The sequence below is a fragment of the Haliotis rubra genome, unplaced genomic scaffold, assembly GCF_003918875.1.
Source record: "Haliotis rubra isolate DU_JTF1 unplaced genomic scaffold, ASM391887v1 Scf910, whole genome shotgun sequence".
NCBI lineage: Eukaryota > Metazoa > Mollusca > Gastropoda > Lepetellida > Haliotidae > Haliotis > Haliotis rubra.
In genome coordinates, this window is record NW_025767647.1 from 370,400 (window position 1) to 391,447 (window position 21,048).

Consider the following 21,048-nt stretch of genomic DNA (forward strand, 5'->3'; position numbering starts at 1 on the left):
TATATACATGGTGAACGTGGTAGATATTTTTGTAAAGAAGAAGAACAACCTGGGTTTTGGTTGCCACTATTAGTGTTAGCTCTACAGCCACGACAGGAACGACGACGGTGTTGTCTTCTCGCTTGTAACTATTGCAACATTCATATGGACAAGGAGCATGTTATGGAAGGTACGGTGAAACGCAAACTGGATGACTGTGTCAGGAGGTGAAGTGATGAGACATTGGGTAATTTTCTAGCTGGATGGCGGCGGTCTGAAAATGATCGAATTTGGACCATGCAATCCAGTGACCATCATGAGCATCGATCTATGTAATTGGGGATGCTATGACATGCCTGAACCAGGTCAGCGAGCCTGGCCACCCGATCCCGTTCGTCGCCTCTTGGGACAAGCATGGGTTACTGAAGATTAATTCTCACCAGGATCTTCAGGGTTCAGTTGGGTTTAGCGTTGCGTTCTAAGATTATTGCACTTATAATGCAATCTGTATGTGTGCGTGCGTGCGTGCATGCATGTATGTGTCACGCTTGTACTGGTGCTGACTAATCGCCTTAAAGGGCCTCTAGGCAAAATAACAAGTTTTTATACATTAGCATCTTTTGATAAGACGCATCCGGAACTTGATATCCACCCACCATCCGCTCTCTGAGCTCAGGCTGTATCCAGTAGACCCCTGAGTCGATATTCACCCACAACCCGCTCTTCTGAGCTCAGGCTGTATCCAGTAGACCCCGGAGTCGATATACACCCACCATCCGCTCTCTGAGCTCAGGCTGTATCCAGTAGACCCCGGAGTCGATATCCACCCACCATCCGCTCTCTGAGCTCAGGCTGTATCCAGTAGACCTCGGAGTCGATATCCACCCACAACCCGCTTTCTAATCAGGGTGAGCTCCTGTTGTACCTCGGAGTCAATACACCCACCGCTTTATCCAAAACAACCTTAGTATTAAGGCTACCTTATCTCCTTAAGTTTTAACCTTAGCCCTTTGCTAAGGCTGACGCCCCGTTGTACGAATCTACCTTACGCTAAGATAGCCTTTATTAGCTAAGGTGAAAATTTAAGGTTGGTCCGACCCAACCTTAGTGTAGCTAAGGTTTACATTTCGAGTAAATTCAGTGTGGCTACATTCTTGTTGATGTGTAAGAAAACTGGAAAAAGTTTGAATAAATAGATCGGAGGCTATGTTTAATAGATGAATGAGTCATGTAAGGCTTTGCCTTTGTTATTGGGGCATTTATGAACTGGTGTGTTCATATCCTGAAACCCTAACGCTGACTTACCCTGTCACTGAAATATCTTTAAGAAAGATAAAACATCCACTTGTGCATTATAAATTTATAGAATATTTTAAACGTGGAAAATAACACAGTTCATTAACATGTTGATCCTGACACGGTAATGAGATCCTTCTAAAAAGGATTTTGTCTTCTGAATGGCGTTATTGGTGAAAAATAATGATTTCCAAATTAAAGGGGATTTTTAAAGTGGCTCCAGAACATGAACAGCCGTTTTCTAACAGAGTGGTTGTACTGGACTTTGCTGAAAACAAATGCGCACAATATTTTCAGAAGCGAAAGAGTAAATCTGACTAAACATACAAGATACCAAGTGTGTCGTAGTAGAGGCTGGGTAGAATGTCATATGTGAGTGTACACTAATAGGATCCAAATGGACCCACGGCAGAGGTCATGGTTGTGCCAAAAATACTACGTTTAAAGAATCTGGTGAGTTGAAATTTACTTTCAATGTTTCGGGACTTACGTACCCTCTCAGGAGGACATTAATTTTACAATACTTTAACCCCGTGTGAGGGTACAGCCACTAACAACGCATGGTACTAATCTAAACTACCAATTATTACAATACACCTATCTACAAAACATATGACTGACTGACTGAGTGAGTTGGGTTTTACGCCGCTTTTAGCAATATTCCAGCAGCATCACGGCGGGGACACCAGAAATGGGCTTCACACATTGTGCCCATGTGGGGATTCGAACCCGGGTCTTCGGCGTGACGAGCCAACGCTTTAACCACTAGGCTACCTCGCCGCCCTACAAAACATATGAATCAAAATTCATCAATTAAATCAATTTCTTTTAAAAAGGGCATCAAAGATGTAGACATATATTGCTGAGAAAAGTTACGGCACGTCATCATCATCATAGGATATTTATATAGCGCACATATCCAGGCAACTAGTGCATGCTCAAGGCTCTACGGCACGTGTTTGTGAACCACGATTGGTTTGTCATATATTCATTTATTAGTTCCGGGTATAGGTTTTTTAGACACTAGCACAGAAGAATGAAAGGATGTTTCCGTCTGTTTTGCATGTAGCTCAGACACAGCTTTTGTTTGTATAATGTTTCCTTGTTTTATTTGTCTTTGTCCAGAAGTTCATCTGTGATAAGATGCATGATACTGTAGACGGTGATGGAGCCTGGCGGGACGTGAGTACAGAGGTATGATCAGCATATATCTATGTAACATTTTCTGTCCCCAAGACCAGGATTAGAATCTGGACCCTAGCGGGACGTGAGTACAGAGGTATGATCAGCATAATAATATATATGTAACATTTTCTGTCCCCTAAGACCAGGATTAGACTCTGGACCCTGGCAGGACGTGAGTACAGAGGTATGATCAGCATATATCTATGTAACATTTTCTGTCCCCCAAGACCAGGATTAGAATCTGGACCCTGGCAGGACGTATGTACAGAGGTATGATCAGCATATATCTATGTAACATTTTCTGTCCCCCAAGACCAGGATTAGAATCTGGACCCTGGCAGGACGTATGTACAGAGGTATGATCAGCATATATCTATGTAACATTTTCTTCCCCCAAGACCAGGATTAGAATCTGGACCCTGGCGGGACGTATGTACAGAGGTATGATCAGCATATATCTATGTAACATTTTCTGTCCCCCAAGACCAGGATTAGAATCTGGACCCTGGCGGGACGTAAGTACAGAGGTATGATCAGCATATATCTATGTAACACTTTCTGTCCCCTAAGACCAGGATTAGACTCTGGATCTTCAGCAACTTTCGCTTTAGAGACGGGTCAGATTCGTTATCTCCTTACATCACCTTACACTAGATAATCTTACCCACTCTACTTTATTTAACCTGCATACCTAAACCTTCCCACCTCAACTTATCCTATCCCACCTTCCCCAACCAAAGTGTACTTTACCTTACTTTATTCCACCCCCAATACTGTAGTTAACCTAAACTGATCTACCCTACAAACTGAGTTCTGTTAGCCCTTCTTCAACACGTCATGTTCATATTGTTGTATATGACTATATTGTGAATTCGTTTATTACGTTGTCATCATGTGGCTATAACAATTATAAAATCTTACCAAAAGCGCAGAAAGCATTTGAATTCAGGGCACTCGCAGTCTCAAAAACTATGTTTTGTAGGCCGCCTTTGCTTGTAATCTTTTCTGTGTATTTTTCAGGAAACAACTCAAACAATTGGAAGACGCAAGTTTTTTTCGTTTATTGAAGAGAATTACGAAGCACTCTTTTCCTTCAATATAAATGCATCCATTGTCAGGAGACATCCAACGTTTTATGAAAAAAAATGCATTTGCGAAATTATGGAGAAGAAGATGATGAAGAAGAAGAAAACATAAGAATGACTTTGGGTGTCTCGGCCGAACTATAACTATACACATAAGCAAAGTCAGGAACCAACCACTATATAGAAACGTTGCATTAAATTCAGCTTACTACGAAAAATATAATCAGAGGCAACGTGTCTACAATAGATTATTTACCGAAACCTTGACTTTCTTGGGCATTTTTGTTGACATTTGTTGCTAAGAACTGATACAACGATGTTTTGAGCGGCGATCTCTCAGTTTGGCAGCAGAATTCTTCTACAACAAACATACAGCAGACACATTAAAGTTTTACAAAGTGAAGTCTCTTCAATATCTTTTGTATACACCTCTGGCGGCAGTGGTGTCTCTGACACGTCGCCTCATGCTCTCGATGAATCCTCTGAATGCCCTCATTGGTATCCTGCTTCACTCCTCCACTAAAGCCTGCGATAATTCTAGCAGATTGTTCATGGGAGGATCTCTCAGTTTGGACTTGCGTCCCATAATGTCCCACACATGCTCCACGGGATTCCGGTCTGGGCTTCGAGCTGGTAATGGTATCATTTCAAGTGCATTGTCTTGAAGGAACTGGCGAACTGCGCGTGCGCGGTGGGGTCGAGCATTGTCGTCCATAAATACTGGGCGACTGGCAAGAACATGGTTGTCAAAATGAGGCACCACATGTTGTTTCAGGGTTTCTTTTGGTACCGCTAGTCCATTAATATTCCCACGAATGATTAACAAATCCAGTTTACAGTCAAAAGAACAGCAGCCCCACATCATGTTGCTACTTCCACCAAAAGGGATTTCCTCCTGGATATTTCCCTGGCGGTGAGCCATTCCTTGTGACTGCCATACCCTCGCACGACCATCAGTGGCGTCCAGCAGGAACCGACTTTCATTTGAACAGTGAATACGGCGCCATGACCCTCGTGTTCCAGTTTTGCCATGCACCAATTTGTTTGTGTCTGGGAGTCTGTAGGGGATTTTGAACGACGCCCTGAGACCAGCAGCATGGCGACATCTTCTCACAATACTCGTGGAGACTCTCTGGTGTGACCGCCATTGGCTCCGTACCTGAACAATGTTGAGGAATGGATTGCGTCTGGCCATCCTAACAAGAACCCTGTCTTCCCAGGCATGTTTTGCTCTGTCGCCCAGACATAGCCGCGTCTTCTTTCACGTCTCCACTGGCACCATGTTTCGCAACCAGTCTGCTAATGGTTGTATGGTTGATATTCAACTGTTTGCCTAAAGCGGTTCTACGCATGGCAATGATTTGCAATCTTGTTCCTATGGACAATTTCGGCCTGACTGTACCTCAGATATCAATCCGAATTTGAATATTGCCGTCAATATTGCTTATACAGCAAACACCTGTATATCTCTCATGAGGGTGCCCTCTTCCTTGCGTGCTTCACGTGCAAGTGAAACGTCTCATGCAACATGCTTTATGCTAATATTACGCAAAATGTTTGTCTCTGCACTGGGATGAACTATGAACGACATCACGTCCGAAATCAATGACTTGTTGCAATTAATATTTGGTGGTGCTTGACTTTTGCCGAGGTGTATATAAAACCAGAAATTTACTCAGTGATTGTAATTGTGTCCTATGTCAACACATCATTGCCCTTATCATTGGTCAACTTATACTCTACTTCCACTGAAATTATAAATGGAGGAGAAAGAGCCCATATATTTCTTAGCCCAAAAGTTATGGAATTGTATCTGTTGTTGTATGCAAATGACTTATGTTTGTTTGGAGATTCTGTCATTAATTTACAGAGAAAAATTAACATGTTATCAACAATGGAGTTAGTCTGTCAATTTTGACAAAACTGATGTTTTAGTTTTTAGACTAAAGGAGGCAAATTAAGAAAGTGTGAAGCATGGTATTTTGATAATTGCAAGTTAAAAATATCTACATACTATAACTATTTAGGTTTTTTATTTTCTAACAGGCTATCTTGGTCTAAATCTGTTCAAAATCTTGTAAATAAGGCTAAGAAAGCCTTATCTTTGGTTAAGCGTTTTGCTACTAGATTAAAAATCACCTATTGTTTTATTGAAAATATTTGATGTATAAACTAAACCTATTATTTTATATGCCTCTGAAATATGGGATTTCCATAAATGGGATGTCACTGAGCAATTTCATATAAGGTTTTGTAAATATGTTTTAGGTGTCAGTTATAAGAGTACTAATGTTGCTGTTTTAGCAGAATGTCTGAGAAATTATGTTGATGTTGACTCTTTGTTGAGAGTTATTAGATACTGGTTGAAACCTTTGAATTTATCTAATGAAAGGTACCCAAAGCAATGTTATGTTATGCAGTGTAATATTGACAGAGCTGTTAGGAAGACATGGGTGTATTATGTTAAACATATTTTATTCAATTATGGATTTGGTTATGTATGGGAGGCACAATGAGTCGGGAATAGGGAATTATTTTTACAAGAATTTAATCTTAAAGTAAAGGATTGCCATAAACAATCCATTTGTAAAGATTTGCATAAATTGTCATCTTTAGATGTTTATTCATCAGCGAAACACATTTTCTGGATTGAACCATATCTAACTTTTATCAAATCTAAAGATGCTAAGAATGGGTGCACTTCCTTTATTTAAAAATACTGGTAGACAGGATGGATTACCCAGACATCAAAGACTTTCACTTATGTGTGAGTGCCCAATATATCATGATCTTCGACAAAAATATTTTAAAGGTATGCCAGTGTACATCAATAGGCATTACTTCATATTTACAATTCTTTGTAATAATTATTTGCTTGCTACCAATTGTGCAAATTGTGTAAAAGATGCACTTGCATTACGCATATCATATATGCAGTACAAACTTAATATTAAAATATTATTATCATGTTTTTTTGTACGTGGGCCTAAGGCCTTTTCACGAAATAAACTCATTGATTGATATACGCTACTTCCAACAGTAACTATACAATTACAATACAGTGACAATAAAATAACAATACAATGACAATACAGTAAGAATGCGGAAACAATGCAGTAACAATACATTAACAAGAACGTAACAATACAGTAAAATACAGTAACAATACGGTAGCAATGCAGTAACAACACAGTAACAATACAGTAACACTACAGTAACAATACAGTAACACTACAGTAACAATACAGTAACAATACAGTAACAATACAGTTACAATACAGTACAACAATACAGTAACAATACAGTAACAATACAGTAACAATACAGTAACAATACAGTAACAATACAGTAACAATACAGTAACAATACAGTAACAATACAGTAACAATACAGCAACAATACAGTAACAATACAGTAACAATACAGTAACAATACAGTAACAATACAGTAACAATACAGTAACACTACGGTAGTAACAATACAGTACAGTAACAATACAGTAACAATACAGTAACACTACAGTAACAATACAGTAACAATACAGTAACAATACAGTTAACAATACAGTAACAATACAGTAACAATACAGTAACAATACAGTAACAATACAGTAACAATACAGTAACAATACAGTAACAATACAGTAACAATACAGTAACAATACAGTAACAATACAGTAACAATACAGTAACAATACAGTAACAATACAGTAACAATACAGTAACAATACAGTAACACTACAGTAACAATACAGTAACAATACAGTAACACTACAGTAACAATACAGTAACAATACAGTAATACTACAGTAACACTACAGTAACAATACAGTAACAATACAGTAACAATACAGCAACAATACAGTAACAATACAGTTACAATACAGTAACAATACAGTAACAATACAGTAACAATACATTAACAATACAGCTACAGTAACAATACAGTAACAATACAGTAACACTACAGTAACACTACAGTAACAATACAGTAACAATAGGTAACACTACAGTTAACACTACAGTAACACTACAGTAACAATACAGTAACAATACAGTAACAATACAGTAACACTACAGTAACACTACAGCAACAATACAGTAACAATACAGTAACAATACAGTAACAATACAGTAACACTACAGTAACACTACAGTAACAATACAGTAACAATACAGTAACACTACAGTAACAATACAGTAACAATACAGTAACAATACAGCAACAATACAGTAACAATACAGTAACACTACAGTAACAATACAGTAACAATACAGTAACAATACAGTAACACTACAGTAACACTACAGTAACAATACAGTAACACTACAGTAACACTACAGTAACACTACAGTAACAATACAGCAACACTACAGTAACAATACAGTAACACTACAGTAACAATACAGTAACATTACAGTAACAATACAGCAACAATACAGTAACAATACAGTAACACTACAGTAACACTACAGTAACAATACAATACAGTAACACTACACAGAAGTAACACTACAGTAACACTACAGTAACAATACAGTAACACTACAGTAACACTACAGTAACAACACATGGTAACACTACAGTAACACTACAGTAACACTACAGTAACACTACAGTAACAATACAGCAACACTACAGTAACAATACAGTAACACTACAGTAACAATGCAGTAACACTACAGTAACAATACAGTAACATTACAGTAACAATACAGCAACAATACAGTAACAATACAGTAACACTACAGTAACACTACAGTAACAATACAGTAACACTACAGTAGTAACACTACAGTAACAATACAGTAACACTACAGTAACAATACAGTAACACTACAGTAACACTACAGTAACAATACAGTAACAATACAGTAACACACAGCAACAATACAGTAACATTACATTAACAATACAGCAACAATACAGTAACAATACAGTAACACTACAGTAACAATACAGTAACACTACAGTAACAATACAGTAACACTACAGTAACACTACAGTAACACTACAGTAACAATACAGTAACACTACAGTAACAATACAGTAACACTACAGTAACACTACAGTAACACTACAGTAACAATACAGTAACAATACAGTAACAATACAGCAACAATACAGCAACAATACAGCAACAATACAGTAACATTACTTTAACAATACAGTAACAATACAGTAACAATACAGTAACAATACAGTTACACTACAGTAACAATACAGTAACAATACAGTAACAATACAGTAACAATACAGTAACAATACAGTTACAATACAGTAACAATACAGTAACACTACAGTAACAATACAGTAACAATGCAGGTAACACTACGGTTACAATACAGTAACAATACAATGGTAACAGTAACAATACGGTAACACTACGGTAACAATACGGTTACAATACAGTAACAATACAGTTACAATACAGTAACATTACAGTTACAATACAGTAACAATACAGTAACAATACAGCAACAATACAGTAAACACAGTAACACAAACACTGCAGCAACAACGGTAACAACAGTAACAATGCAGTAACACTACAGTTAACAATACAGTAACACTACAGTAACACTACAGTTACAATTACAGTAACACTACAGTAACAATACAGTTACAATACAGTAACACTACACTAACACTACAGTTAGTAACAATACAGTAACACTACAGTAACACTACGGTAGTTACACACTACAGTAACACTAGTAAGCAACAATACAGTAACACTACAGTAACACTACAGTAACACTACAGTAACAATGCAGTAACAATACAGTAACAATACAGTAACAATACAGTAACACTACAATACAGCAACAATACAGTAACACTACAGTAACACTACAGTAACAATGCAGTAACACTACAGTAACAATACAGCAACAATACAGTAACAATACAGTAACAATACGGTAACAATACAGTAACAATACAGTAAACTACGGTAACACTACGGTAACACTACAGCAGTAACACTGCAGTACGGTGAACAATACAGTAACACGTACGGTAACAATGCACAGTAACAATACGGTAACAATGCAGCGGTAACAATACGGTAACACAGCAACAATGCAGTAACACTACAGTAACAATACAGTAACACTACGCAGTAACAACAGTAAAGTTAACACTACAGTAACAATACAGTAACACTACAGTAACACTACAGTACAATGCAGTAACAATACAGTAACAATACAGTAACACTACAGTAACACTACAGTAAACAATACAGTAACACTACAGTAACACTACAGTAACAATACAGCAACACTAGTAACAATGTAACTACGGTAACAATACAGTAACAATACAGTAACAATACAGTAACACAATACAGTAACAATGCAGTAACAATACAGTAACAATACAGTAACAATAATGGTAACACTACGGTAACAATACAGTAACACTACAGTAACACTACAGTAACACTACAGTAACACTACAGTAACACTACAGTAACAATACAGTAACAATACAGTAACACTACAGTAACAATACAGTAACACTACAGTAACAATACAGTAACACTACAGCAACAATACAGTAACACTACAGTAACAATACAGTAACACAACAATACAGTAACAAACAGCAGCAACAATACAGTAACAATACGGTAAATTAGTAACACTACAGTAACACTACAGTAACAATACAGTAACAACTACAGTTACACTACGTGTAACACTACGGTAACAATACAGTTACAATACAGTAACAATACAGTAATACTACAGTAACACAATGCAGTAACAATACAGTAACAATACGGTTACAATACGGTACAGTAACAATGCAGTAACACTACAGTAACACTACAGTAACAATACGGTAACACTAATACAATAACAGTAACAATACAGTTACAATAGCAGCAACAATACAGTAACACTACAGTTACAATACAGTAACACCACAGCAACAATGCAGTAACAATACAGTAACATTACATTAACAATACAGCAACAATACAGTAACAATACAGTAACACTACAGTAACACTACAGTAACAATACAGTAACACTACAGTTACACTACAGTAACACTACAGTAACAATACAGCAACACTACAGTAACAATACGGTAACACTACGGTAACAATACAGTAACGTACACATACAGTAACAATACAGCAACAAACAGTAACAATACGGTAACACCACAGTAACAATACAGTAACACTACAGTAACAATACAGTAACAATACAGTAACACGGTACACTACAGTAACAATACAGTAACAATACAGTAACACTACAGTAACACTACAGTAACAATACAGTAACACTACAGTTACACTACAGTAACACTACAGTAACACTACAGTAACAATACAGCAACACTACAGTAACAATGCAGTAACAATACAGTAACAAGTAACAATGGTAATAACAGTAACACTACGGTAACAATACGGTAACATTACATTAACAATGCGGTAACGCTAAAGTGCAACAATACAGTAACAATACAGTAACAACAGTAACTACGGTAACACTACGGTAACACAGTAACAGTAACACTACAGTAACACTACAGTAACAATACAGTAACACTACAGTAACAATACAGTAACACTACGGTAACAATGCAGTAACAATACAGTAACAATACAGCAACAATACAGTAACAATACAGTAACAATACAGTAACAATACAGTAACAATACAGTAACACTACAGTAACACTATAGTAACAATACAGTAACACTACAGTAACAATACAGTAACACTACAGTAACACTACAGTAACAATACAGTAACACTACAGTAACAATACAGTAACACTACAGTAACACTACAGTAACACTACAGTAACACTACAGTAACAATACAGTTACAATAACACAACAATGCAGCAACAATACAGCAACAATACGGTAACACTACAGCACATTAACAATACAGTAACAATACGGTAACAATACAGTAACAATACAGTAACAATACAGCAACAATACAGTAACAATACAGTAACACAGTTACAACACTACACAGTAACAATACAGTAACAATACAGTAACAATACAGTTACAATACAGTAACACTACAGCAACAATACAGTAACAATGCAGTAACACTACAGTTACAATACAGTAACACTACAGTAACACTACAGTAACAATACAGTAACAATACAGTAACAATACAGTAACAATACAGTAACACATTACAGTAACAATACAGTAACAATACAGTTACAATACAGTAACAATACAGTAACACTACAGCAAACAATACAGTAACAATGCAGTAACACTACAGTTACAATACAGTAACACTACAGTAACACTACAGTTACAAAACAGTAACACTACAGCAACAATACAGTTACAATACAGTAACACTACACTAACACTACAGTTACAATACAGTAACACTACAGTAACACTACAGTAACACCAGTTACAATACAGTAACACTACAGTAACACAATACGGTAACAATACAGTAACAATACAGTAACACTAACACTACAGTAACAATACAGTAACAATACGAGTAATACTAGGTAACAACACAGTAACACTACAACAACAATACAGTAACACTACAGTAACAATACAGCAACAATACAGTAACACTACAGTAACAATACAGCAACAATACAGTAACACTACGGTAACAATACAGTAACAACACCAGTAACAATACAGTAACAATACAGTAACACTACAGTAACACAATACAGTAACACTACAGTAACACATATACAATGCAGTAACACTACGGTAACAATACAGTAACACTACGGTAACACTACAGTAACAATACAGTAACAATGCAGTAACACTACAGGTAACACTACAGTAACAATACAGTAACACTACGGTAACAATACAGTAACACTACAGTAACGGTAACACTACAGTAACACTACAGTAACAATACAGTAACACTACAGTTACACTACAGTAACACTACAGTAACAATACAGTAACAATACAGTAACACTACAGTAACACTACAGTAACAATACAGTAACACTACAGTAACAATACAGTAACACTTCAGCAACAATACAGTAACAATACAGTAACAATACAGTAACACTATAGTAACAATACAGTAACAATACAGTAACAATACAGTAACACTATAGTAACACTACAGTAACACTACAGTAACACTACAGTAACACTACAGTAACACTACAGTAACACTACAGTAACACTACAGTAACAATACAGTAACAATACAGTAACAATACAGTAACAATACAGTAACACTACAGTAACAATACAGTAACACTACAGTAACAATACAGTAACACTACAGTAACAATACAGTAACACTACAGTAACAATACAGTAACAATACAGTAACAATACAGTAACAATACGGTACACACTAAACGGAACAATACAGTAACACTACGGTAACAATACAGTAACAATACGGTAACAATGCAATTAACAAAGTGACACAGTAACAATACAGTAACAAGTAACACTACGTAACAATACACGCTGGTAACACTGCGGTAACAGTGTACAGTAACAATACAGTACGGTAAAAATGCGGTAATGATACGGTTACAACGGTAACAAACAAAACAGTAACAATGTAACAAGAACGTAACAATGCAGTAACACTGCGGTAACAATACAGTAACAATACAGTAACAAGCACGTAGCAATACAATAAACAACAGTAACAATGCTGTAACAATGCAGTAACAATACAGTAGCAATACATTAACAAGAACGTAACAATACAGTAAAATACAGTAACACTGCGGTAACAATACAGTCACAATACAGTGACAATACAATAACAAAGCGGTAACAATGCAGTAAGAATACAGTAACAAGAACGTAACAATACACTAAAATACAGTAACAATGCGGTTACAATGCATTAACAATACAGTAACAAGAACGTAAGAATACAGTAAAATACAATACCAATACAGTCACAATGCAGTAAGAATAGTGTTAATACAGTAACAATCAGTAACAATACAGTAACAATAATCAGAGATAAAACCTTTTCAGAAAATGGTGACATGACTTTTGCGACACACATTGATGCTTAGAGGGAAACAATGATACACGCCTCATCTACACATTAGTTTTGGGTTAATTAGCAGAGTAAAGTGTCAAGAGAGAAGTGAATCCTTCTAAACGTCAGGCTTGAGGTTGTAAACCTGAAACAAGTTATGCAGGGTATAGATCTGCGGTTTACAATGTGCTCTTTGTACGTACATTAAATTGCATCATATGAATAAAATATGTACGGTAGGAAATATGTGTTCCCGCGTTTGTTCAGATGAACGTTCCACTTGCCTTTGCATGTGTTTGTGACAGATGCCAACGTTTGGAAGGATACGCTCACATCTTCGAGAACACTTAGTGCCATCATTATTTGAGAGTCAACGTTGATGATTTAGTCGGAATAAGACAAGCGATTCTGTCTTTAGCAGATTCTTCATGTGAATAGGGAGTGTCATTGTCTCTATTTGACAAAGCCCGAGTAAAGCACCATGGGCATTTCTGAATTTCAAGCCTCTCGGGACCAATCATTATTATGGATGCCCTGAGCATTGCCAAAAATGATGTCCGATGCAATTCCCTATTTTGACTTATACCATAAGTTCCCGAACTATTTCTGGTGAACAATTGACTAGACTTTGCATATGTTATACCAGCGCCTTGAGCATGTACTAGTTGCGTGGATATGTGCTATATAAATATCCTTTAACAAAAAAAAAGAAAAATAAATAAAAAATGTGACCGTCGGTGCCACCGGCGGGACAGGATGCATTAGCTCACCTTTTCGCGAACACCTGGTATCATCACTATCGAACACCTGGTATCATCACTATTTCATAATGATTCATAAACACATGCTCTGTCATCGTATCTCATGGTGACTATCGCTGGACTGTCTGGTCCATCTCGATTTGTTAGAAACAACATCGTACAGCTGTAACACTGCTGAAACAAATATATCCTCATGATAAAGTCGCAATTTCATGGTTTTGGAATGGGTTTTGTCTCTTCTATTTACTTTAACTTGTATGTGAAAAGGCCAGTTCTTTCAATTAAGTGGACGGTGGGGTAGCCAAGTGGTTTAAACGTTCCCTCGTTACACCGACGACCCGGGTTCGATTCCCCACATGGGTACAATGTGTGAAGCCCATTTCTGGTGTCTACAGCCGTGATATTGCTAGAATATTGCTAAATCGGCGTAAAACTATACTCACTCACTCGATTATGAAAATTTCACTTATATCTATGTAAACTATGTTAGTTCACCTGAACTTTCGTTGAAAGTATTTCCTTCATACTCAAAAGAATCCAACGAACATACAAAATATCATTTGCATTCTCATTCTATCAAGTACAATTACATTTGAAATGGTCTATGTCCAAACTGGTTCATATCGAGATATACACTCAAGAAACTTTTTTTAATCTTTGACTGTTCATTACTTTGGAATAAGCACCGGTGGAACATTACTTTCTTCAAAGATGAATCTAGGTTCAGATTGCATACTGATGATGGAGTACGGACCCAAATGTCAGAGAAGGCACACGTTTGGGGGGTGGATCAGTAATGGAGTTTGGCGGATTCAGTTAGAACTACAGAGCTCCCCTGAGGTTTTATCAGGGGAAATCCTCACAGGCTCAGTAGCTAGCTGTGTCACAGCTTGCAAAGTTGTCGATTGTTTGGCAGTATTACCTTTTACCAGCAACAAACCAGATCTATTTTTTTACATCCTGCACAACACCAGCAATACCACAATCATCCAGTTCAATCAAATGACCTTTATTTTTAACGTAAATATTTTCTTAAAATGACATAATATCAGATCTGTCCAGAATGAACTGAGCTCTGTAAATATATCACGGTTCATTAAACTAAACTCGAGTAGTACATTCAGCCATGGCGTGTTCATCTACCAACGTTTAGTCATGCATAGTTGTGTCAGTACATGCATCTATACCCAGCTCGATTTAGTTCTTTACAGCTTGTTCATCAGTATTGGCTAAAAATGCAACCTAGTTATTAGTCTAACTTGCATCAGGTGCAGGTCAGTTTAGAGAAATAAATCAACAATGCAACATTGTGAGCACAAATATAGCTCAGTTATCTAAACTTTGAATAGCTATGGCACGAAACATTGTTATTTATAGACACCCTCGGCTGTGAGGCTTTTTGGGCGTGTGGGGCGTTAATATGGTTTTAAACTTTGACTTCGTCCCGGAAATATGTTTATGTAATTAAAAGCTCTGACGTTGTAACACACTAAACCATCATTTTATGTGATATCGCCCATTTGTGTGTGTTCCCTGCCCTGATATTACTTATCCAAAGCGGCATAAAGCTATACTCACTGACAGATAGCAAAGGGACCAGACAAGCATAAAGCATTTTTGCTGAATATAAGTAACGGAAGATGCTGGACAAAAAGTGGTAAACAAGAACCCACGAATCTGAGAAACGTGCCGATAATAACATGAGTGATTCCATTAACATTGCCGATGCCTGTGACAGTTAGGGGTCGGGTATAAAATCTACAGAGGATGAATTGACAAAAAACTAGAGACAAATGTAAATCCAACCACAAGCAGATGCAAAAAAATTAAGACTTACAAATTTGTGAGGATGGAGAAAAAAACAGGGACTGTGATAACTCGCTGCGATTAACATGGCTTGTGCCACATGTCAAAGTATGATAAAAAAAGTGGAGAAGTAATTCTTTTAGGAGTGGGTGAGTCTATAAGATAAGTGTGATAGAAATCCACCAAACTAGTGACATCACCTCCGATCTGAGGCCCATGAACTAGCGCCTGTGCAAAATAAATGAGTTTTGCCATTGGAAAAGACAGTTCTTAAAATACAGGAAAATCAAGTTGACACCATGAAGATTTTATTCATAGTAGCATACTGGATAGCAAAAAATGAAAAAACATTTACAGGCTGGTTGGTTGGTTGGTTGGTTGGTTGTTGTTTAACGCAGCACTCAGCAATATTCCAGCTATATGGCCGCAAGTGTGGGTTGCTGAAGACTAATTCTAACCCGGATCTTCACGGGTAGGAAAGCCGGAGAGAGCACGTAGGACACATATGAAAATAGAGGCAGACTCGTGCCGGGTGTGCAGGTCCTTGAGATCCTCCTGGACAAGGAAGAACCTCCAATTATATATTTGTGCTAATATGTGGTGGCGTCTTGTGCTAGATCTCCATCAGCATCAATGTAAAGATGGAAATACAATATTAAGATAAATAAGATTCGAGTCATCACGTAAGAAGCGACTAATGGAATCGGGTTGTCAGGCTCGCTGACTTGGTTGACACATGTCATTGTATCACAATTGCTTAGATCGATGCTCATGATGTTGATCACTGGATTGTCTGGTCCAGACTCGATTATTTACAGACCACCGCCATATAGCTGGAATATTGCTGAGTGCGGCGTAAAACTAAACTCACTCACTCGAGTCATCACTAAAACAAATGATGTCCGAGGTGGATTCACGTTGAGACAATGAATGCTGTTGTAAGGTTACAAGGAAGAAGAGAACACTGTGAAACCCCACGTCCAGCTATGTCCACAGTCCCACTCTTCATAAACGGTGTTGTCTCATCAAAAGAAAACTTACCTTAGATTGAAACGAAGTTTTGAAAAAATATAAAATTTTATTTTCTCAAAAGTACAAGAACTGAAACAACTTTATGCTAAGTAAGTGCGCCCTACAATGATTGTTCAGTAGACACACAGACATGCCGTATACTCCTATAGACTTAGTATTTATCAATTATGGTAAAAGGAAATATTGTGGAAATTTTAAAAAACATTGAGTACTTATGGCAACCCCTTATCCTGTTACCTGTTGGTCATCAGGTACATGTAAAACTTAATGTCAACTGGACATCAACAAAGGCCATTATTTACAGCTGGAACAACGTACGATGACGAAAACAAGCAAACAAAAGAGGATAAACATTTAAATGAAAGAAAGAATGAAAGAAAGAAAGGAAAGGAGTAGTATACAGAATATCGGTACGAGATCACTTCTGACAAAAAGCCATTGTCTCTTAGGCCCATTGTCTCATCAGGCCCTTATCTCTTTCCGCTAGTGTACATACCACTTTTTGTTCACCTCAAAAACATCCTGGTTGAAAACCGGAATTTTCCTGGTCACTCGATTGTGTTGATTTCAGCGAAGCAATGTAATGTGAATCTCCTATGATTTGTTTGGTTTTAGTAATGAAGGCTTGTCGGGCTTGTTGTATCCCTTGTTCTATGAACTTTTTTTCTCGTGTTCACTGATGACAGTGCTTTTACGAGACTTGGTTCGAATCTCTTGTTTCATTCTGTGATATTTTGCGAGTTCAGAGAGTACTAAACGAAACTCTTCCCCTGAGATTTTACTGTCCGTGAGTGCGGTGGAAATATGGTCGTCTATGATGTTCAACTTTGCTTCGGCTAGAATTCTAATTTCGTCGTGTTTCAATGCTTTATGATGTAATCTGCGGGATGCAAAGTTAAACACCAACCACACCAACCCTGACACCCCAGCTGTTATTTCAATGCCCAACAAGCCGACACCTACCGCGCCTAATCCCATGCTGGTTGTCATAAGGGTTGTGTCATCCCCATCCACGAGATTGAAAGCTTTATGGTATTTCTTACATAATGCTGCCCGTACGAGTATATCGCGATCTTGTTCTAGTTGACGTTTTATGTCACATAACTGTCTCAAACGAAATCCGTCTTCAGTTTCCAGTGTTTTTGTTACTTCTTCTACGACCGGGTACAGCCGCATCCTGTGTGTACATATATATTTTATAAGATATTTTTTAATTGTGTTTCATTTAATTTTTGATAAATATATTTGAGGCTTATAAGGTTTATATCATCGTACAGGAAAATAGGTGAAACTCTGAGTAAATCTTGGTTCACACGAAACTCACGGAGGGTTATGAAGGGGGATATAACTCTCAGTAAGGGTTCCAATCCCAGTTGTATGACGATACGGCAACGTTTGTACCAGTGTAAACCTTCCCAGTGTATTGTCACCCCAGGTAAAAGTTCTCGTTCTGAACCATCACGAACCTCTTCGAGAAAGACGTCTATTACGAGTGTGGAGGTTGGTCTTATAGTTATAAGGTTTGATTGGTAATTGGGTAAGTCGAACCTTAAATATGAATTCCCGTTCGAAACAAACATGTTGCCTGTGTGATCTGGTATTAGTAGAACTCAGAATCTGGAATGAAAGACGTGAGAAAGATACCATTGTTCTTAATCTCGGAGACGTAATCATTTTTTTTAAAGGAGATGTAAGGTGGGGTGAGGGTTATGTTGACCAACCATTCGGGTTCTTTAAAGTCTGCTAGTGACACCCGCTCGTACACGTTGTCTTTTAAGTGTAGGACGTACAAGGTGTTTTCTTCGCCGGCCTGATCGAATCCCTCCATGTCTCCTAGATCACCAAGTGTGACGTTGGGATGACGACTGTTCATTGTCTATATAAAATGTTATAAAATAGTTTCCAATTGTTTTTCTGATAATTTCTCAGGTGTGCACTTCAACCCAATGAAATGTATTTTGTCGGTGTAGTAGGTGATGTCGGCCGGATGTGTTGTTGATCGTGTGCAGCAGTTGAACGGCCTCACCACTCGTTATTCCCGGAAGCGTCACGTACATATTGGAAGTATATGCTATATATTATATAACAATTCAACATGTACAAACCGGGAGTGTTATTTTTATTCTAAAAGTGATAATGTAAGCGTCGCTTCGGCGAGTTGGCGGGCCGTGTTGTCGATCGCGCGTCCAATTTCACACACAGGAAGATCGTGGTCGATGCAGATGGGTTGCATTTCAGAACACCATTTATCGATGTGTTCAAAAATTACAGGTTTTCGGTGACAAACGTTAAAACGGTACATGCTTGGTTTAACAACCTGATGCAGTTCTGGCAGAATCAATTCAATTTCGCTGTGGGGTGTGCAACGACTGGATGCGCATTGACGTTGAGCGACACTCAGCGTGATGCGTTGAGTAGGTCTGTGTTCACGTTTCACGTGTACTATCAGATCAGATGTATCCTCAAAGAAATCAGCGCTCCGCTTCCACAGGATAAAGCATGGGATGCAGTGAACAATCCATACGATCGACAGCCTTCGAACGAATTTGCACTGAATTAGAAATCCATCCGAACACGGATTGGCGTTTGCCGGGTCCGAACCATGGTTTGGGTATTCCATATGATCCGTGAAAGAAGTCAGTGATGATTTACTGAAATGAGATTTACTACGTCAGGACTTTGCTTTGTCGAGTAATGAATGGCGAGGTGATCATATGAACTTTAAAGGTGGTGTTGCTTTCACCGTCCAAAAAGTGGAGCAACCCAAAGACTCCGTGGACGATTAGAAAATGTTCATGCTGGACACGTCGGAAGGGTTCACTTGTGCTGGTGTAATACGTTTGAACGATTCGATTCGAACGTACGTGTGGGCGCGCAGATGCAAATGTGTTCCAACATCGTGGGCCGAGGGACTGCTTACGACGTGCAGAAACAGTTCGTGGTCAATGTTGAGGATGCCATCGCCGCTCCGGTCGATTTGCCGAGTGCCATCCAACGCTATCAAAACGTGTTGGAATACGCCCAGTCGAAAGTCGACTACGTGTTTGGAGTGGGATTGTACATGGCCCCGGGCGACATGCAACTGAGGGTCCATAAAGTGGTGTGCTTCAACAACGAGATCGTCATCGCCACCGCCGATCAAAAGTTGGGTATCAACCCGGGTATCAACGTCTTAACCATCACACCCACGAGTACAGAGGAAACGGGCATAGTGACGTCATCCCCGAAGCCCAGGGTTCTACCTGCAACACTGCCACAGCCCCTTTCACTACACGAGGTGGCTGAAAATAAAGAACATATCAGCCGTAAAACAGCGCTGGTGGTTTGGGGGATCGTGGTTGGCTTGTGCCTCATTTGGTTGAAAATTTCTTAGCGACCACGTACACCAGCCTGGCCACAGCGACGATGAATGCCCACAGGTTTTGGCCGAGCCACGTGACCGTTTTCGACAGCGTGCTCAGCAGCCACGAGACGATGCTACCCAGGATTCCCGGAGGCGCTTTGGTGGCTTTACCAGCTAGTTTAGCCAGGGCTGCAGCGAGTGATTTCAGTCTCTGATGTCGCCACCACTTGCCTCCGCCGCCCGTCAGTGATACGACCAGGGTCGATATGATGAAGCCCAATGCCTTAAGAACGCTGGCGATGGTGATCCCTTGCTCTCGGAACAAAATTCGGATGCTGTCAGCCAATGTGGTGTCTTCGTTCAGGACTCGATCGATGGTTTCCCGCATGCAACTGATCTGAGATCGGAGCTGTTCTCAATTCGTTGAAGCTGATTCTAATCGGGTCCATCTCTCGTCTTCCAGGTCGTGCAGTCTTTCTAAATGATGTTTTTCATGGCTTCATTGTCCATGATCCTGAGTTTTCTTTTCTTGCGAG

General features: G+C 38.4%; 1 long non-coding RNA gene across 1 annotated transcript; it reads left to right on the plus strand.

Moving 5' to 3' along the window:
* Positions 1–2,073: 2,073 nt before the first annotated feature.
* LOC124264166 lies at positions 2,074–3,948 on the plus strand. Its single transcript, XR_006895069.1, has 2 exons — positions 2,074–2,469; positions 3,481–3,948. It is a non-coding gene; the product is annotated as an uncharacterized LOC124264166 (long non-coding RNA).
* Positions 3,949–21,048: the final 17,100 nt, after the last annotated feature.